At 67.6% G+C, this 19,257-nt stretch overlaps 11 non-coding genes across 11 annotated transcripts; all 11 read left to right on the forward strand.

The window, feature by feature from the left end:
* The first annotated feature begins 1,289 nt into the window (after positions 1 to 1,289).
* LOC123936154 lies at positions 1,290 to 1,370 on the forward strand. Its single transcript, XR_006817108.1, has one exon. It is a non-coding gene; the product is annotated as a small nucleolar RNA SNORD115 (small nucleolar RNA).
* A 1,600-nt stretch (positions 1,371 to 2,970) lies between these two features.
* LOC123936185 lies at positions 2,971 to 3,051 on the forward strand. The gene has a single exon (XR_006817137.1). It is a non-coding gene; the product is annotated as a small nucleolar RNA SNORD115 (small nucleolar RNA).
* Positions 3,052 to 4,635: 1,584 nt separating this feature from the next.
* LOC123936156 lies at positions 4,636 to 4,716 on the forward strand. The gene has a single exon (XR_006817109.1). It is a non-coding gene; the product is annotated as a small nucleolar RNA SNORD115 (small nucleolar RNA).
* Positions 4,717 to 6,316: 1,600 nt separating this feature from the next.
* LOC123936186 lies at positions 6,317 to 6,397 on the forward strand. The gene has a single exon (XR_006817138.1). It is a non-coding gene; the product is annotated as a small nucleolar RNA SNORD115 (small nucleolar RNA).
* Positions 6,398 to 7,981: 1,584 nt separating this feature from the next.
* Positions 7,982 to 8,062, forward strand: LOC123936157. Its single transcript, XR_006817110.1, has one exon. It is a non-coding gene; the product is annotated as a small nucleolar RNA SNORD115 (small nucleolar RNA).
* A 1,600-nt stretch (positions 8,063 to 9,662) lies between these two features.
* On the forward strand, positions 9,663 to 9,743 carry LOC123936188. Its single transcript, XR_006817139.1, has one exon. It is a non-coding gene; the product is annotated as a small nucleolar RNA SNORD115 (small nucleolar RNA).
* A 1,584-nt stretch (positions 9,744 to 11,327) lies between these two features.
* Positions 11,328 to 11,408, forward strand: LOC123936159. Its single transcript, XR_006817112.1, has one exon. It is a non-coding gene; the product is annotated as a small nucleolar RNA SNORD115 (small nucleolar RNA).
* A 1,600-nt stretch (positions 11,409 to 13,008) lies between these two features.
* Positions 13,009 to 13,089, forward strand: LOC123936189. The gene has a single exon (XR_006817140.1). It is a non-coding gene; the product is annotated as a small nucleolar RNA SNORD115 (small nucleolar RNA).
* Positions 13,090 to 14,673: 1,584 nt separating this feature from the next.
* Positions 14,674 to 14,754, forward strand: LOC123936160. The gene has a single exon (XR_006817113.1). It is a non-coding gene; the product is annotated as a small nucleolar RNA SNORD115 (small nucleolar RNA).
* Positions 14,755 to 16,354: 1,600 nt separating this feature from the next.
* On the forward strand, positions 16,355 to 16,435 carry LOC123936190. Its single transcript, XR_006817141.1, has one exon. It is a non-coding gene; the product is annotated as a small nucleolar RNA SNORD115 (small nucleolar RNA).
* A 1,584-nt stretch (positions 16,436 to 18,019) lies between these two features.
* LOC123936161 lies at positions 18,020 to 18,100 on the forward strand. Its single transcript, XR_006817114.1, has one exon. It is a non-coding gene; the product is annotated as a small nucleolar RNA SNORD115 (small nucleolar RNA).
* Positions 18,101 to 19,257: the final 1,157 nt, after the last annotated feature.

Genomic DNA, 19,257 nt, shown 5'->3' on the forward strand with positions numbered 1-19,257 from the left:
TGGAAGACTCTGGGCCTGCAGGGAGATGCCAGGCGCCATGGGCATTGCCCGCGGAGCCCGGATCCCCGCACGGGCCCCGGCTCCGGCACTGTGCTAGGGATGGGGGCTGTGGTGGCCCACACAGCGTTGACCTGCCCATGCACAGCCGCCCTTCAGCAATCCCACGTGCAGGGAATGGGAAAGTTGGGCCAGGTCACTGGCAACGACTGGGGGCTGGGGGCATGCCGCCGTCGTCCCACATGGACCTGAGGCCTCCTTGTACGTCCAGCTGTGTCCTGTGCGCCCGAGAAGAGAGCGGACGTGAGTCCCTTGGTGTCAGGGCCCTCTGTCCCCTTCAGCGAGTGGTTGTCGCTCGAGTCACCCCAGCCGATGGTTCTGGAGAGGGCTGGAGAGGGCAGAGCTCATGAAGAATGCAGCAGACGCCCAAGTGTAAGCAGGGCACGGGAGGCTGCTGAAGTACAGCCCTCGAATGTTTCCTCGGATTTCCCGAGTCAGCAAGGTTTCCCTGGCCCAGGGGAAGAGTGGCGAGCCCCGGGCCACAGCAGGCCATGGGGCTGAGCCGGTCCTCTGAGGCCCCCAGAGGAAGCGCCGCCACAAGGGGAGAGTCAGGACCCTCCTGCAGGGCGGCCCGCGGTCTCCTGCCTTGCGCTGCTTGGTGGGAGACGGTGAGACGCGATTCCCTTTTTCGCCCTGGGCGATCAGGGCCTGGGGGCCACCGTTGGCTGCGAGTGCCAGGGCCCGGGTCCCTAGACCACCGCGGTCCCCATGTGTGGGAAGGCGTCCTTCGGGCCCTCACTTCCGGGTGCGCCACGCTTTGCTTGGGGCCCCGGCAGACATCGGGGGAGCACTGGAAATCCCTGTGCTCCAGGCCATGCTCTGGGGCCTTTCCTAGCAAGGGGAGGCTCCCACGGGGGCCCGGATCTCCGTGGATTTGGGAAGGCCAGGGATGGGCAGCGGGTCCCTTGTGTCCTGCCCCTTGCCCGCGGACCCGAGCCCTGGGTGGGTCAGCCGCCCGCCTGGACAGCACCGGCCAGGGCTTCGGGCTGGAGAGTTCTTGGCGGCATGGCACGGGCCAGCGAGCACGCCGTTCCGACGGCCGGCCTCCCCCTCCCTCCTTAGGCCCCCATCCCCAAGCGAGGATCTGGCCCTGACCACCAAGTCTTGCATCGCCCAGCCCCGCCGCCAGGTCCCATGCCTCAGGAAGCCGGGGTATGGCGCTGTCCTGAGAGCAGCCTCGGTAAGCAGCTTCTGGGTGGTAGGGGACCTCCCGCGTCGCCTCGGGCGTGCTTGGGTCAATGATGAGAACTCATATGGTCTCGAAGAGCGATGAGGACCTAAAAATCACGCTCAATAGGATTACGCTGAGGCCCAAGGCAGGGGACCGTGCCGGGGTCAGCCTCCCCCAGAGCGTCGGGGCAGTGAGGGTGCGCTGCAGGTGGCCGCGGGAGGAGAACCACCTCTCGAGGCTCTCTGCTGTGGCCCCCGGACGTCGGTGCACCTGCGGGTGCCGACGGGGTGTTCTGGCGTTCCAGCTGGTCTACCGACCCAGGCCTCTTCCCCGGACAGCTGCCCGAGAGCCAGGGCTTAGCCACCCTTGTGTCCTTGTGTCTTTCAGCGGGCCTGGCTGGCAAGGTTCTTGGCGCGTCTCCCACCAGGAGAGGTGAGCGGAAGCCTCTGGGCTCCGAGGGAGGCCCCAGACCCCTTGGCCTGGCATCGGGAAGCGGGGACCCCAGCAGGGACTCCGCAGCTGGGCCTGGGCTGGGGATGCGGGTCCTCATTGTCCGGACGGCACCGAAGTCCCCGTGAGCGTGTGCCCCTGAGCCATCCCAGGGGCAGGGATCGCGAAACGTGGGCCGGGGGGCTGACAAGGCCTGGAAAGCGCGGGCTGGCCGCCCAAGGCCCAGGTGCACCCGAGGCCTCCTGATCAATTGCGGCGTGTCCGGGGGGCCCAGAAAGGGAGTGGACGTGAGACCCGTGGTCTCGGAGGCCACTGTGCCCTTCAGCAACACCTTGTTGCTCAAGGCCCGGCCCATGGCAGGTTTCTGCGGGCTGCACTGGCCCGAGCTCCTGTCCCGTCCTGCAGACGACCAAGGCGTTTGGGGCCCCGGGAGGCCACTTCCGAAGAGCCCACGAGGATTCGTTGAGCTGGCCAGACGGCACGGTTCCACTGGGGCGGGGGGGCAGAAACTGCACGTCCCAGGCCACAGCAGCCGTTGGGCCTCAGCCTCTCACCTGAGACTCTCAAGCACCCGGGATAGGGTCGTGGTGAAGCGGCACTGCACGGGCCGAGTCAGGTCCCTCGTCCAGAGCGGCCAGCGGGCGGTGTGCCTTGCTGCCGTGGTGGAGAGTGACCTGGCTTTCCCCGCTCGGCCGTGGGGGAGCCCTGGGCCCCGGCAACCTTTGGCTTCCCGGGCAGGGGCTCAGGTCCTTGGCTCCCAGGTGGCTCCAGGAGAGGGTGGGCGGCGTCCTGGCCAAACCTCCCGGGCCGCCGCTCTTGGCTCGCCACTCCGGGAGACAGCGGGGACCCGGCCAAAGCCCTGTGGTCCATGCCATGGTCAGGGGCCATTCTCCAGAAGGCTGGGCTCCCACAGGGACCACGGTCTCCATTGCTTTGGGATGCCCCGGAAAGGGCAGCCGGGCCCTTGGGCCCGGCTCCTTCCTGGCGGACACCTGCCATGCTTGGCTCCGAACTCTGCCGGGCCCCCAGTGGCCAGGACTCCGGGAAAGGGGGCCCTGGGCCGCACGGCAGGCGCTTCAGACCAGGACGTTTGGACAGCTGGTCTCTCCGTCTCTCCTTAGAAACCCATCCACAATCGAGAAGCTCGCCCAGATGAGCACGTCTTGCTTGGCCCCGCCCTGCCCAGAGGTCTCACGTCTCAGGACCCGGGGGCATGGACGCGGTGCGGAATGCAGCCCCGGTAAGCAGCTTCGGGGTGCCCCGAGGCCGCACGCATCGCCACCAGCTTGCTTGGGTCAGTGATGAGAACTCAAGTGGTCTCGAAGAGCGATGATGACCTAAAAATCATGCTCAATAGGATTACGCTGAGGCCCAAGACAGGCGTCTGTGCCGGGATCAGCCTCCCCCAGACCCTGGGGACCCTGGAGGTGCGCCGCAGTTGTGGGCGTGAGGCCATCGTACCCTCGGGGCTCCCCGTGCTGGCCCTGGCCTGTCTGTGCCCGTCAGGGGTCCGCTCGAGGTCGTGAGGCGTTCCGCCCGGCCTCCGGACCCAATCCACCTCGCAGGACAGCTCCCTCGGTGCCATTGCTTAGGAGACCGTTGCCCCTTGTGTCTTTCAGCGGGCCTCGGGGGCCGGAACTTGGTGCGGCGTGACCCAAGAGAGGTGAGTGGAAGACTCTGGGCCTGCAGGGAGATGCCAGGCGCCATGGGCATTGCCCGCGGAGCCCGGATCCCCGCACGGGCCCCGGCTCCAGCACTGTGCTAGGGATGGGGGCTGTGGTGGCCCACACAGCGTGGACCTGCCCATGCACAGCCGCCCTTCAGCAATCCCACGTGCAGGGAATGGGAAAGTTGGGCCAGGTCACTGGCAACGACTGGGGGCTGGGGGCATGCCGCCGTCGTCCCACATGGACCTGAGGCCTCCTTGTACGTCCAGCTGTGTCCTGTGCGCCCGAGAAGAGAGCGGACGTGAGTCCCTTGGTGTCAGGGCCCTCTGTCCCCTTCAGCGAGTGGTTGTCGCTCGAGTCACCCCAGCCGATGGTTCTGGAGAGGGCTGGAGAGGGCAGAGCTCATGAAGAATGCAGCAGACGCCCAAGTGTAAGCAGGGCACGGGAGGCTGCTGAAGTACAGCCCTCGAATGTTTCCTCGGATTTCCCGAGTCAGCAAGGTTTCCCTGGCCCAGGGGAAGAGTGGCGAGCCCCGGGCCACAGCAGGCCATGGGGCTGAGCCGGTCCTCTGAGGCCCCCAGAGGAAGCGCCGCCACAAGGGGAGAGTCAGGACCCTCCTGCAGGGCGGGCCGCGGTCTCCCGCCTTGCGCTGCTTGGTGGGAGACGGTGAGACGCGATTCCCTTTTTCGCCCTGGGCGATCAGGGCCTGGGGGCCACCGTTGGCTGCGAGTGCCAGGGCCCGGGTCCCTAGACCACCGCGGTCCCCATGTGTGGGAAGGCGTCCTTCGGGCCCTCACTTCCGGGTGCGCCACGCTTTGCTTGGGGCCCCGGCAGACATCGGGGGAGCACTGGAAATCCCTGTGCTCCAGGCCATGCTCTGGGGCCTTTCCTAGCAAGGGGAGGCTCCCACGGGGGCCCGGATCTCCGTGGATTTGGGAAGGCCAGGGATGGGCAGCGGGTCCCTTGTGTCCTGCCCCTTGCCCGCGGACCCGAGCCCTGGGTGGGTCAGCCGCCCGCCTGGACAGCACCGGCCAGGGCTTCGGGCTGGAGAGTTCTTGGCGGCATGGCACGGGCCAGCGAGCACGCCGTTCCGACGGCCGGCCTCCCCCTCCCTCCTTAGGCCCCCATCCCCAAGCGAGGATCTGGCCCTGACCACCAAGTCTTGCATCGCCCAGCCCCGCCGCCAGGTCCCATGCCTCAGGAAGCCGGGGTATGGCGCTGTCCTGAGAGCAGCCTCGGTAAGCAGCTTCTGGGTGGTAGGGGACCTCCCGCGTCGCCTCGGGCGTGCTTGGGTCAATGATGAGAACTCATATGGTCTCGAAGAGCGATGAGGACCTAAAAATCACGCTCAATAGGATTACGCTGAGGCCCAAGGCAGGGGACCGTGCCGGGGTCAGCCTCCCCCAGAGCGTCGGGGCAGTGAGGGTGCGCTGCAGGTGGCCGCGGGAGGAGAACCACCTCTCGAGGCTCTCTGCTGTGGCCCCCGGACGTCGGTGCACCTGCGGGTGCCGACGGGGTGTTCTGGCGTTCCAGCTGGTCTACCGACCCAGGCCTCTTCCCCGGACAGCTGCCCGAGAGCCAGGGCTTAGCCACCCTTGTGTCCTTGTGTCTTTCAGCGGGCCTGGCTGGCAAGGTTCTTGGCGCGTCTCCCACCAGGAGAGGTGAGCGGAAGCCTCTGGGCTCCGAGGGAGGCCCCAGACCCCTTGGCCTGGCATCGGGAAGCGGGGACCCCAGCAGGGACTCCGCAGCTGGGCCTGGGCTGGGGATGCGGGTCCTCATTGTCCGGACGGCACCGAAGTCCCCGTGAGCGTGTGCCCCTGAGCCATCCCAGGGGCAGGGATCGCGAAACGTGGGCCGGGGGGCTGACAAGGCCTGGAAAGCGCGGGCTGGCCGCCCAAGGCCCAGGTGCACCCGAGGCCTCCTGATCAATTGCGGCGTGTCCGGGGGGCCCAGAAAGGGAGTGGACGTGAGACCCGTGGTCTCGGAGGCCACTGTGCCCTTGAGCAACACCTTGTTGCTCAAGGCCCGGCCCATGGCAGGTTTCTGCGGGCTGCACTGGCCCGAGCTCCTGTCCCGTCCTGCAGACGACCAAGGCGTTTGGGGCCCCGGGAGGCCACTTCCGAAGAGCCCACGAGGATTCGTTGAGCTGGCCAGACGGCACGGTTCCACTGGGGCGGGGGGGCAGAAACTGCACGTCCCAGGCCACAGCAGCCGTTGGGCCTCAGCCTCTCACCTGAGACTCTCAAGCACCCGGGATAGGGTCGTGGTGAAGCGGCACTGCACGGGCCGAGTCAGGTCCCTCGTCCAGAGCGGCCAGCGGGCGGTGTGCCTTGCTGCCGTGGTGGAGAGTGACCTGGCTTTCCCCGCTCGGCCGTGGGGGAGCCCTGGGCCCCGGCAACCTTTGGCTTCCCGGGCAGGGGCTCAGGTCCTTGGCTCCCAGGTGGCTCCAGGAGAGGGTGGGCGGCGTCCTGGCCAAACCTCCCGGGCCGCCGCTCTTGGCTCGCCACTCCGGGAGACAGCGGGGACCCGGCCAAAGCCCTGTGGTCCATGCCATGGTCAGGGGCCGTTCTCCAGAAGGCTGGGCTCCCACAGGGACCACGGTCTCCATTGCTTTGGGATGCCCCGGAAAGGGCAGCCGGGCCCTTGGGCCCGGCTCCTTCCTGGCGGACACCTGCCATGCTTGGCTCCGAACTCTGCCGGGCCCCCAGTGGCCAGGACTCCGGGAAAGGGGGCCCTGGGCCGCACGGCAGGCGCTTCAGACCAGGACGTTTGGACAGCTGGTCTCTCCGTCTCTCCTTAGAAACCCATCCACAATCGAGAAGCTCGCCCAGATGAGCACGTCTTGCTTGGCCCCGCCCTGCCCAGAGGTCTCACGTCTCAGGACCCGGGGGCATGGACGCGGTGCGGAATGCAGCCCCGGTAAGCAGCTTCGGGGTGCCCCGAGGCCGCACGCATCGCCACCAGCTTGCTTGGGTCAGTGATGAGAACTCAAGTGGTCTCGAAGAGCGATGATGACCTAAAAATCATGCTCAATAGGATTACGCTGAGGCCCAAGACAGGCGTCTGTGCCGGGATCAGCCTCCCCCAGACCCTGGGGACCCTGGAGGTGCGCCGCAGTTGTGGGCGTGAGGCCATCGTACCCTCGGGGCTCCCCGTGCTGGCCCTGGCCTGTCTGTGCCCGTCAGGGGTCCGCTCGAGGTCGTGAGGCGTTCCGCCCGGCCTCCGGACCCAATCCACCTCGCAGGACAGCTCCCTCGGTGCCATTGCTTAGGAGACCGTTGCCCCTTGTGTCTTTCAGCGGGCCTCGGGGGCCGGAACTTGGTGCGGCGTGACCCAAGAGAGGTGAGTGGAAGACTCTGGGCCTGCAGGGAGATGCCAGGCGCCATGGGCATTGCCCGCGGAGCCCGGATCCCCGCACGGGCCCCGGCTCCGGCACTGTGCTAGGGATGGGGGCTGTGGTGGCCCACACAGCGTGGACCTGCCCATGCACAGCCGCCCTTCAGCAATCCCACGTGCAGGGAATGGGAAAGTTGGGCCAGGTCACTGGCAACGACTGGGGGCTGGGGGCATGCCGCCGTCGTCCCACATGGACCTGAGGCCTCCTTGTACGTCCAGCTGTGTCCTGTGCGCCCGAGAAGAGAGCGGACGTGAGTCCCTTGGTGTCAGGGCCCTCTGTCCCCTTCAGCGAGTGGTTGTCGCTCGAGTCACCCCAGCCGATGGTTCTGGAGAGGGCTGGAGAGGGCAGAGCTCATGAAGAATGCAGCAGACGCCCAAGTGTAAGCAGGGCACGGGAGGCTGCTGAAGTACAGCCCTCGAATGTTTCCTCGGATTTCCCGAGTCAGCAAGGTTTCCCTGGCCCAGGGGAAGAGTGGCGAGCCCCGGGCCACAGCAGGCCATGGGGCTGAGCCGGTCCTCTGAGGCCCCCAGAGGAAGCGCCGCCACAAGGGGAGAGTCAGGACCCTCCTGCAGGGCGGGCCGCGGTCTCCCGCCTTGTGCTGCTTGGTGGGAGACGGTGAGACGCGATTCCCTTTTTCGCCCTGGGCGATCAGGGCCTGGGGGCCACCGTTGGCTGCGAGTGCCAGGGCCCGGGTCCCTAGACCACCGCGGTCCCCATGTGTGGGAAGGCGTCCTTCGGGCCCTCACATCCGGGTGCGCCACGCTTTGCTTGGGGCCCCGGCAGACATCGGGGGAGCACTGGAAATCCCTGTGCTCCAGGCCATGCTCTGGGGCCTTTCCTAGCAAGGGGAGGCTCCCACGGGGGCCCGGATCTCCGTGGATTTGGGAAGGCCAGGGATGGGCAGCGGGTCCCTTGTGTCCTGCCCCTTGCCCGCGGACCCGAGCCCTGGGTGGGTCAGCCGCCCGCCTGGACAGCACCGGCCAGGGCTTCGGGCTGGAGAGTTCTTGGCGGCATGGCACGGGCCAGCGAGCACGCCGTTCCGACGGCCGGCCTCCCCCTCCCTCCTTAGGCCCCCATCCCCAAGCGAGGATCTGGCCCTGACCACCAAGTCTTGCATCGCCCAGCCCCGCCGCCAGGTCCCATGCCTCAGGAAGCCGGGGTATGGCGCTGTCCTGAGAGCAGCCTCGGTAAGCAGCTTCTGGGTGGTAGGGGACCTCCCGCGTCGCCTCGGGCGTGCTTGGGTCAATGATGAGAACTCATATGGTCTCGAAGAGCGATGAGGACCTAAAAATCACGCTCAATAGGATTACGCTGAGGCCCAAGGCAGGGGACCGTGCCGGGGTCAGCCTCCCCCAGAGCGTCGGGGCAGTGAGGGTGCGCTGCAGGTGGCCGCGGGAGGAGAACCACCTCTCGAGGCTCTCTGCTGTGGCCCCCGGACGTCGGTGCACCTGCGGGTGCCGACGGGGTGTTCTGGCGTTCCAGCTGGTCTACCGACCCAGGCCTCTTCCCCGGACAGCTGCCCGAGAGCCAGGGCTTAGCCACCCTTGTGTCCTTGTGTCTTTCAGCGGGCCTGGCTGGCAAGGTTCTTGGCGCGTCTCCCACCAGGAGAGGTGAGCGGAAGCCTCTGGGCTCCGAGGGAGGCCCCAGACCCCTTGGCCTGGCATCGGGAAGCGGGGACCCCAGCAGGGACTCCGCAGCTGGGCCTGGGCTGGGGATGCGGGTCCTCATTGTCCGGACGGCACCGAAGTCCCCGTGAGCGTGTGCCCCTGAGCCATCCCAGGGGCAGGGATCGCGAAACGTGGGCCGGGGGGCTGACAAGGCCTGGAAAGCGCGGGCTGGCCGCCCAAGGCCCAGGTGCACCCGAGGCCTCCTGATCAATTGCGGCGTGTCCGGGGGGCCCAGAAAGGGAGTGGACGTGAGACCCGTGGTCTCGGAGGCCACTGTGCCCTTGAGCAACACCTTGTTGCTCAAGGCCCGGCCCATGGCAGGTTTCTGCGGGCTGCACTGGCCCGAGCTCCTGTCCCGTCCTGCAGACGACCAAGGCGTTTGGGGCCCCGGGAGGCCACTTCCGAAGAGCCCACGAGGATTCGTTGAGCTGGCCAGACGGCACGGTTCCACTGGGGCGGGGGGGCAGAAACTGCACGTCCCAGGCCACAGCAGCCGTTGGGCCTCAGCCTCTCACCTGAGACTCTCAAGCACCCGGGATAGGGTCGTGGTGAAGCGGCACTGCACGGGCCGAGTCAGGTCCCTCGTCCAGAGCGGCCAGCGGGCGGTGTGCCTTGCTGCCGTGGTGGAGAGTGACCTGGCTTTCCCCGCTCGGCCGTGGGGGAGCCCTGGGCCCCGGCAACCTTTGGCTTCCCGGGCAGGGGCTCAGGTCCTTGGCTCCCAGGTGGCTCCAGGAGAGGGTGGGCGGCGTCCTGGCCAAACCTCCCGGGCCGCCGCTCTTGGCTCGCCACTCCGGGAGACAGCGGGGACCCGGCCAAAGCCCTGTGGTCCATGCCATGGTCAGGGGCCGTTCTCCAGAAGGCTGGGCTCCCACAGGGACCACGGTCTCCATTGCTTTGGGATGCCCCGGAAAGGGCAGCCGGGCCCTTGGGCCCGGCTCCTTCCTGGCGGACACCTGCCATGCTTGGCTCCGAACTCTGCCGGGCCCCCAGTGGCCAGGACTCCGGGAAAGGGGGCCCTGGGCCGCACGGCAGGCGCTTCAGACCAGGACGTTTGGACAGCTGGTCTCTCCGTCTCTCCTTAGAAACCCATCCACAATCGAGAAGCTCGCCCAGATGAGCACGTCTTGCTTGGCCCCGCCCTGCCCAGAGGTCTCACGTCTCAGGACCCGGGGGCATGGACGCGGTGCGGAATGCAGCCCCGGTAAGCAGCTTCGGGGTGCCCCGAGGCCGCACGCATCGCCACCAGCTTGCTTGGGTCAGTGATGAGAACTCAAGTGGTCTCGAAGAGCGATGATGACCTAAAAATCATGCTCAATAGGATTACGCTGAGGCCCAAGACAGGCGTCTGTGCCGGGATCAGCCTCCCCCAGACCCTGGGGACCCTGGAGGTGCGCCGCAGTTGTGGGCGTGAGGCCATCGTACCCTCGGGGCTCCCCGTGCTGGCCCTGGCCTGTCTGTGCCCGTCAGGGGTCCGCTCGAGGTCGTGAGGCGTTCCGCCCGGCCTCCGGACCCAATCCACCTCGCAGGACAGCTCCCTCGGTGCCATTGCTTAGGAGACCGTTGCCCCTTGTGTCTTTCAGCGGGCCTCGGGGGCCGGAACTTGGTGCGGCGTGACCCAAGAGAGGTGAGTGGAAGACTCTGGGCCTGCAGGGAGATGCCAGGCGCCATGGGCATTGTCCGCGGAGCCCGGATCCCCGCACGGGCCCCGGCTCCAGCACTGTGCTAGGGATGGGGGCTGTGGTGGCCCACACAGCGTGGACCTGCCCATGCACAGCCGCCCTTCAGCAATCCCACGTGCAGGGAATGGGAAAGTTGGGCCAGGTCACTGGCAACGACTGGGGGCTGGGGGCATGCCGCCGTCGTCCCACATGGACCTGAGGCCTCCTTGTACGTCCAGCTGTGTCCTGTGCGCCCGAGAAGAGAGCGGACGTGAGTCCCTTGGTGTCAGGGCCCTCTGTCCCCTTCAGCGAGTGGTTGTCGCTCGAGTCACCCCAGCCGATGGTTCTGGAGAGGGCTGGAGAGGGCAGAGCTCATGAAGAATGCAGCAGACGCCCAAGTGTAAGCAGGGCACGGGAGGCTGCTGAAGTACAGCCCTCGAATGTTTCCTCGGATTTCCCGAGTCAGCAAGGTTTCCCTGGCCCAGGGGAAGAGTGGCGAGCCCCGGGCCACAGCAGGCCATGGGGCTGAGCCGGTCCTCTGAGGCCCCCAGAGGAAGCGCCGCCACAAGGGGAGAGTCAGGACCCTCCTGCAGGGCGGGCCGCGGTCTCCCGCCTTGCGCTGCTTGGTGGGAGACGGTGAGACGCGATTCCCTTTTTCGCCCTGGGCGATCAGGGCCTGGGGGCCACCGTTGGCTGCGAGTGCCAGGGCCCGGGTCCCTAGACCACCGCGGTCCCCATGTGTGGGAAGGCGTCCTTCGGGCCCTCACTTCCGGGTGCGCCACGCTTTGCTTGGGGCCCCGGCAGACATCGGGGGAGCACTGGAAATCCCTGTGCTCCAGGCCATGCTCTGGGGCCTTTCCTAGCAAGGGGAGGCTCCCACGGGGGCCCGGATCTCCGTGGATTTGGGAAGGCCAGGGATGGGCAGCGGGTCCCTTGTGTCCTGCCCCTTGCCCGCGGACCCGAGCCCTGGGTGGGTCAGCCGCCCGCCTGGACAGCACCGGCCAGGGCTTCGGGCTGGAGAGTTCTTGGCGGCATGGCACGGGCCAGCGAGCACGCCGTTCCGACGGCCGGCCTCCCCCTCCCTCCTTAGGCCCCCATCCCCAAGCGAGGATCTGGCCCTGACCACCAAGTCTTGCATCGCCCAGCCCCGCCGCCAGGTCCCATGCCTCAGGAAGCCGGGGTATGGCGCTGTCCTGAGAGCAGCCTCGGTAAGCAGCTTCTGGGTGGTAGGGGACCTCCCGCGTCGCCTCGGGCGTGCTTGGGTCAATGATGAGAACTCATATGGTCTCGAAGAGCGATGAGGACCTAAAAATCACGCTCAATAGGATTACGCTGAGGCCCAAGGCAGGGGACCGTGCCGGGGTCAGCCTCCCCCAGAGCGTCGGGGCAGTGAGGGTGCGCTGCAGGTGGCCGCGGGAGGAGAACCACCTCTCGAGGCTCTCTGCTGTGGCCCCCGGACGTCGGTGCACCTGCGGGTGCCGACGGGGTGTTCTGGCGTTCCAGCTGGTCTACCGACCCAGGCCTCTTCCCCGGACAGCTGCCCGAGAGCCAGGGCTTAGCCACCCTTGTGTCCTTGTGTCTTTCAGCGGGCCTGGCTGGCAAGGTTCTTGGCGCGTCTCCCACCAGGAGAGGTGAGCGGAAGCCTCTGGGCTCCGAGGGAGGCCCCAGACCCCTTGGCCTGGCATCGGGAAGCGGGGACCCCAGCAGGGACTCCGCAGCTGGGCCTGGGCTGGGGATGCGGGTCCTCATTGTCCGGACGGCACCGAAGTCCCCGTGAGCGTGTGCCCCTGAGCCATCCCAGGGGCAGGGATCGCGAAACGTGGGCCGGGGGGCTGACAAGGCCTGGAAAGCGCGGGCTGGCCGCCCAAGGCCCAGGTGCACCCGAGGCCTCCTGATCAATTGCGGCGTGTCCGGGGGGCCCAGAAAGGGAGTGGACGTGAGACCCGTGGTCTCGGAGGCCACTGTGCCCTTGAGCAACACCTTGTTGCTCAAGGCCCGGCCCATGGCAGGTTTCTGCGGGCTGCACTGGCCCGAGCTCCTGTCCCGTCCTGCAGACGACCAAGGCGTTTGGGGCCCCGGGAGGCCACTTCCGAAGAGCCCACGAGGATTCGTTGAGCTGGCCAGACGGCACGGTTCCACTGGGGCGGGGGGGCAGAAACTGCACGTCCCAGGCCACAGGAGCCGTTGGGGCTCAGCCTCTCACCTGAGACTCTCAAGCACCCGGGATAGGGTCGTGGTGAAGCGGCACTGCACGGGCCGAGTCAGGTCCCTCGTCCAGAGCGGCCAGCGGGCGGTGTGCCTTGCTGCCGTGGTGGAGAGTGACCTGGCTTTCCCCGCTCGGCCGTGGGGGAGCCCTGGGCCCCGGCAACCTTTGGCTTCCCGGGCAGGGGCTCAGGTCCTTGGCTCCCAGGTGGCTCCAGGAGAGGGTGGGCGGCGTCCTGGCCAAACCTCCCGGGCCGCCGCTCTTGGCTCGCCACTCCGGGAGACAGCGGGGACCCGGCCAAAGCCCTGTGGTCCATGCCATGGTCAGGGGCCGTTCTCCAGAAGGCTGGGCTCCCACAGGGACCACGGTCTCCATTGCTTTGGGATGCCCCGGAAAGGGCAGCCGGGCCCTTGGGCCCGGCTCCTTCCTGGCGGACACCTGCCATGCTTGGCTCCGAACTCTGCCGGGCCCCCAGTGGCCAGGACTCCGGGAAAGGGGGCCCTGGGCCGCACGGCAGGCGCTTCAGACCAGGACGTTTGGACAGCTGGTCTCTCCGTCTCTCCTTAGAAACCCATCCACAATCGAGAAGCTCGCCCAGATGAGCACGTCTTGCTTGGCCCCGCCCTGCCCAGAGGTCTCACGTCTCAGGACCCGGGGGCATGGACGCGGTGCGGAATGCAGCCCCGGTAAGCAGCTTCGGGGTGCCCCGAGGCCGCACGCATCGCCACCAGCTTGCTTGGGTCAGTGATGAGAACTCAAGTGGTCTCGAAGAGCGATGATGACCTAAAAATCATGCTCAATAGGATTACGCTGAGGCCCAAGACAGGCGTCTGTGCCGGGATCAGCCTCCCCCAGACCCTGGGGACCCTGGAGGTGCGCCGCAGTTGTGGGCGTGAGGCCATCGTACCCTCGGGGCTCCCCGTGCTGGCCCTGGCCTGTCTGTGCCCGTCAGGGGTCCGCTCGAGGTCGTGAGGCGTTCCGCCCGGCCTCCGGACCCAATCCACCTCGCAGGACAGCTCCCTCGGTGCCATTGCTTAGGAGACCGTTGCCCCTTGTGTCTTTCAGCGGGCCTCGGGGGCCGGAACTTGGTGCGGCGTGACCCAAGAGAGGTGAGTGGAAGACTCTGGGCCTGCAGGGAGATGCCAGGCGCCATGGGCATTGTCCGCGGAGCCCGGATCCCCGCACGGGCCCCGGCTCCAGCACTGTGCTAGGGATGGGGGCTGTGGTGGCCCACACAGCGTGGACCTGCCCATGCACAGCCGCCCTTCAGCAATCCCACGTGCAGGGAATGGGAAAGTTGGGCCAGGTCACTGGCAACGACTGGGGGCTGGGGGCATGCCGCCGTCGTCCCACATGGACCTGAGGCCTCCTTGTACGTCCAGCTGTGTCCTGTGCGCCCGAGAAGAGAGCGGACGTGAGTCCCTTGGTGTCAGGGCCCTCTGTCCCCTTCAGCGAGTGGTTGTCGCTCGAGTCACCCCAGCCGATGGTTCTGGAGAGGGCTGGAGAGGGCAGAGCTCATGAAGAATGCAGCAGACGCCCAAGTGTAAGCAGGGCACGGGAGGCTGCTGAAGTACAGCCCTCGAATGTTTCCTCGGATTTCCCGAGTCAGCAAGGTTTCCCTGGCCCAGGGGAAGAGTGGCGAGCCCCGGGCCACAGCAGGCCATGGGGCTGAGCCGGTCCTCTGAGGCCCCCAGAGGAAGCGCCGCCACAAGGGGAGAGTCAGGACCCTCCTGCAGGACGGGCCGCGGTCTCCCGCCTTGCGCTGCTTGGTGGGAGACGGTGAGACGCGATTCCCTTTTTCGCCCTGGGCGATCAGGGCCTGGGGGCCACCGTTGGCTGCGAGTGCCAGGGCCCGGGTCCCTAGACCACCGCGGTCCCCATGTGTGGGAAGGCGTCCTTCGGGCCCTCACTTCCGGGTGCGCCACGCTTTGCTTGGGGCCCCGGCAGACATCGGGGGAGCACTGGAAATCCCTGTGCTCCAGGCCATGCTCTGGGGCCTTTCCTAGCAAGGGGAGGCTCCCACGGGGGCCCGGATCTCCGTGGATTTGGGAAGGCCAGGGATGGGCAGCGGGTCCCTTGTGTCCTGCCCCTTGCCCGCGGACCCGAGCCCTGGGTGGGTCAGCCGCCCGCCTGGACAGCACCGGCCAGGGCTTCGGGCTGGAGAGTTCTTGGCGGCATGGCACGGGCCAGCGAGCACGCCGTTCCGACGGCCGGCCTCCCCCTCCCTCCTTAGGCCCCCATCCCCAAGCGAGGATCTGGCCCTGACCACCAAGTCTTGCATCGCCCAGCCCCGCCGCCAGGTCCCATGCCTCAGGAAGCCGGGGTATGGCGCTGTCCTGAGAGCAGCCTCGGTAAGCAGCTTCTGGGTGGTAGGGGACCTCCCGCGTCGCCTCGGGCGTGCTTGGGTCAATGATGAGAACTCATATGGTCTCGAAGAGCGATGAGGACCTAAAAATCACGCTCAATAGGATTACGCTGAGGCCCAAGGCAGGGGACCGTGCCGGGGTCAGCCTCCCCCAGAGCGTCGGGGCAGTGAGGGTGCGCTGCAGGTGGCCGCGGGAGGAGAACCACCTCTCGAGGCTCTCTGCTGTGGCCCCCGGACGTCGGTGCACCTGCGGGTGCCGACGGGGTGTTCTGGCGTTCCAGCTGGTCTACCGACCCAGGCCTCTTCCCCGGACAGCTGCCCGAGAGCCAGGGCTTAGCCACCCTTGTGTCCTTGTGTCTTTCAGCGGGCCTGGCTGGCAAGGTTCTTGGCGCGTCTCCCACCAGGAGAGGTGAGCGGAAGCCTCTGGGCTCCGAGGGAGGCCCCAGACCCCTTGGCCTGGCATCGGGAAGCGGGGACCCCAGCAGGGACTCCGCAGCTGGGCCTGGGCTGGGGATGCGGGTCCTCATTGTCCGGACGGCACCGAAGTCCCCGTGAGCGTGTGCCCCTGAGCCATCCCAGGGGCAGGGATCGCGAAACGTGGGCCGGGGGGCTGACAAGGCCTGGAAAGCGCGGGCTGGCCGCCCAAGGCCCAGGTGCACCCGAGGCCTCCTGATCAATTGCGGCGTGTCCGGGGGGCCCAGAAAGGGAGTGGACGTGAGACCCGTGGTCTCGGAGGCCACTGTGCCCTTGAGCAACACCTTGTTGCTCAAGGCCCGGCCCATGGCAGGTTTCTGCGGGCTGCACTGGCCCGAGCTCCTGTCCCGTCCTGCAGACGACCAAGGCGTTTGGGGCCCCGGGAGGCCACTTCCGAAGAGCCCACGAGGATTCGTTGAGCTGGCCAGACGGCACGGTTCCACTGGGGCGGGGGGGCAGAAACTGCACGTCCCAGGCCACAGCAGCCGTTGGGGCTCAGCCTCTCACCTGAGACTCTCAAGCACCCGGGATAGGGTCGTGGTGAAGCGGCACTGCACGGGCCGAGTCAGGTCCCTCGTCCAGAGCGGCCAGCGGGCGGTGTGCCTTGCTGCCGTGGTGGAGAGTGACCTGGCTTTCCCCGCTCGGCCGTGGGGGAGCCCTGGGCCCCGGCAACCTTTGGCTTCCCGGGCAGGGGCTCAGGTCCTTGGCTCCCAGGTGGCTCCAGGAGAGGGTGGGCGGCGTCCTGGCCAAACCTCCCGGGCCGCCGCTCTTGGCTCGCCACTCCGGGAGACAGCGGGGACCCGGCCAAAGCCCTGTGGTCCATGCCATGGTCAGGGGCCGTTCTCCAGAAGGCTGGGCTCCCACAGGGACCACGGTCTCCATTGCTTTGGGATGCCCCGGAAAGGGCAGCCGGGCCCTTGGGCCCGGCTCCTTCCTGGCGGACACCTGCCATGCTTGGCTCCGAACTCTGCCGGGCCCCCAGTGGCCAGGACTCCGGGAAAGGGGGCCCTGGGCCGCACGGCAGGCGCTTCAGACCAGGACGTTTGGACAGCTGGTCTCTCCGTCTCTCCTTAGAAACCCATCCACAATCGAGAAGCTCGCCCAGATGAGCACGTCTTGCTTGGCCCCGCCCTGCCCAGAGGTCTCACGTCTCAGGACCCGGGGGCATGGACGCGGTGCGGAATGCAGCCCCGGTAAGCAGCTTCGGGGTGCCCCGAGGCCGCACGCATCGCCACCAGCTTGCTTGGGTCAGTGATGAGAACTCAAGTGGTCTCGAAGAGCGATGATGACCTAAAAATCATGCTCAATAGGATTACGCTGAGGCCCAAGACAGGCGTCTGTGCCGGGATCAGCCTCCCCCAGACCCTGGGGACCCTGGAGGTGCGCCGCAGTTGTGGGCGTGAGGCCATCGTACCCTCGGGGCTCCCCGTGCTGGCCCTGGCCTGTCTGTGCCCGTCAGGGGTCCGCTCGAGGTCGTGAGGCGTTCCGCCCGGCCTCCGGACCCAATCCACCTCGCAGGACAGCTCCCTCGGTGCCATTGCTTAGGAGACCGTTGCCCCTTGTGTCTTTCAGCGGGCCTCGGGGGCCGGAACTTGGTGCGGCGTGACCCAAGAGAGGTGAGTGGAAGACTCTGGGCCTGCAGGGAGATGCCAGGCGCCATGGGCATTGTCCGCGGAGCCCGGATCCCCGCACGGGCCCTGGCTCCAGCACTGTGCTAGGGGTGGGGGCTGTGGTGGCCCACACAGCGTGGACCTGCCCATGCACAGCCGCCCTTCAGCAATCCCACGTGCAGGGAATGGGAAAGTTGGGCCAGGTCACTGGCAACGACTGGGGGCTGGGGGCATGCCGCCGTCGTCCCACATGGACCTGAGGCCTCCTTGTACGTCCAGCTGTGTCCTGTGCGCCCGAGAAGAGAGCGGACGTGAGTCCCTTGGTGTCAGGGCCCTCTGTCCCCTTCAGCGAGTGGTTGTCGCTCGAGTCACCCCAGCCGATGGTTCTGGAGAGGGCTGGAGAGGGCAGAGCTCATGAAGAATGCAGCAGACGCCCAAGTGTAAGCAGGGCACGGGAGGCTGCTGAAGTACAGCCCTCGAATGTTTCCTCGGATTTCCCGAGTCAGCAAGGTTTCCCTGGCCCAGGGGAAGAGTGGCGAGCCCCGGGCCACAGCAGGCCATGGGGCTGAGCCGGTCCTCTGAGGCCCCCAGAGGAAGCGCCGCCACAAGGGGAGAGTCAGGACCCTCCTGCAGGGCGGGCCGCGGTCTCCCGCCTTGCGCTGCTTGGTGGGAGACGGTGAGACGCGATTCCCTTTTTCGCCCTGGGCGATCAGGGCCTGGGGGCCACCGTTGGCTGCGAGTGCCAGGGCCCGGGTCCCTAGACCACCGCGGTCCCCATGTGTGGGAAGGCGTCCTTCGGGCCCTCACTTCCGGGTGCGCCACGCTTTGCTTGGGGCCCCGGCAGACATCGGGGGAGCACTGGAAATCCCTGTGCTCCAGGCCATGCTCTGGGGCCTTTCCTAGCAAGGGGAGGCTCCCACGGGGGCCCGGATCTCCGTGGATTTGGGAAGGCCAGGGATGGGCAGCGGGTCCCTTGTGTCCTGCCCCTTGCCCGCGGACCCGAGCCCTGGGTGGGTCAGCCGCCCGCCTGGACAGCACCGGCCAGGGCTTCGGGCTGGAGAGTTCTTGGCGGCATGGCACGGGCCAGCGAGCACGCCGTTCCGACGGCCGGCCTCCCCCTCCCTCCTTAGGCCCCCATCCCCAAGCGAGGATCTGGCCCTGACCACCAAGTCTTGCATCGCCCAGCCCCGCCGCCAGGTCCCATGCCTCAGGAAGCCGGGGTATGGCGCTGTCCTGAGAGCAGCCTCGGTAAGCAGCTTCTGGGTGGTAGGGGACCTCCCGCGTCGCCTCGGGCGTGCTTGGGTCAATGATGAGAACTCATATGGTCTCGAAGAGCGATGAGGACCTAAAAATCACGCTCAATAGGATTACGCTGAGGCCCAAGGCAGGGGACCGTGCCGGGGTCAGCCTCCCCCAGAGCGTCGGGGCAGTGAGGGTGCGCTGCAGGTGGCCGCGGGAGGAGAACCACCTCTCGAGGCTCTCTGCTGTGGCCCCCGGACGTCGGTGCACCTGCGGGTGCCGACGGGGTGTTCTGGCGTTCCAGCTGGTCTACCGACCCAGGCCTCTTCCCCGGACAGCTGCCCGAGAGCCAGGGCTTAGCCACCCTTGTGTCCTTGTGTCTTTCAGCGGGCCTGGCTGGCAAGGTTCTTGGCGCGTCTCCCACCAGGAGAGGTGAGCGGAAGCCTCTGGGCTCCGAGGGAGGCCCCAGACCCCTTGGCCTGGCATCGGGAAGCGGGGACCCCAGCAGGGACTCCGCAGCTGGGCCTGGGCTGGGGATGCGGGTCCTCATTGTCCGGACGGCACCGAAGTCCCCGTGAGCGTGTGCCCCTGAGCCATCCCAGGGGCAGGGATCGCGAAACGTGGGCCGGGGGGCTGACAAGGCCTGGAAAGCGCGGGCTGGCCGCCCAAGGCCCAGGTGCACCCGAGGCCTCCTGATCAATTGCGGCGTGTCCGGGGGGCCCAGAAAGGGAGTGGACGTGAGACCCGTGGTCTCGGAGGCCACTGTGCCCTTGAGCAACACCTTGTTGCTCAAGGCCCGGCCCATGGCAGGTTTCTGCGGGCTGCACTGGCCCGAGCTCCTGTCCCGTCCTGCAGACGACCAAGGCGTTTGGGGCCCCGGGAGGCCACTTCCGAAGAGCCCACGAGGATTCGTTGAGCTGGCCAGACGGCACGGTTCCACTGGGGCGGGGGGGCAGAAACTGCACGTCCCAGGCCACAGCAGCCGTTGGGGCTCAGCCTCTCACCTGAGACTCTCAAGCACCCGGGATAGGGTCGTGGTGAAGCGGCACTGCACGGGCCGAGTCAGGTCCCTCGTCCAGAGCGGCCAGCGGGCGGTGTGCCTTGCTGCCGTGGTGGAGAGTGACCTGGCTTTCCCCGCTCGGCCGTGGGGGAGCCCTGGGCCCCGGCAACCTTTGGCTTCCCGGGCAGGGGCTCAGGTCCTTGGCTCCCAGGTGGCTCCAGGAGAGGGTGGGCGGCGTCCTGGCCAAACCTCCCGGGCCGCCGCTCTTGGCTCGCCACTCCGGGAGACAGCGGGGACCC

The sequence above is a fragment of the Meles meles genome, unplaced genomic scaffold (assembly GCF_922984935.1).
Source record: "Meles meles unplaced genomic scaffold, mMelMel3.1 paternal haplotype, whole genome shotgun sequence".
In the NCBI taxonomy this organism is placed as follows: domain Eukaryota; kingdom Metazoa; phylum Chordata; class Mammalia; order Carnivora; family Mustelidae; genus Meles; species Meles meles.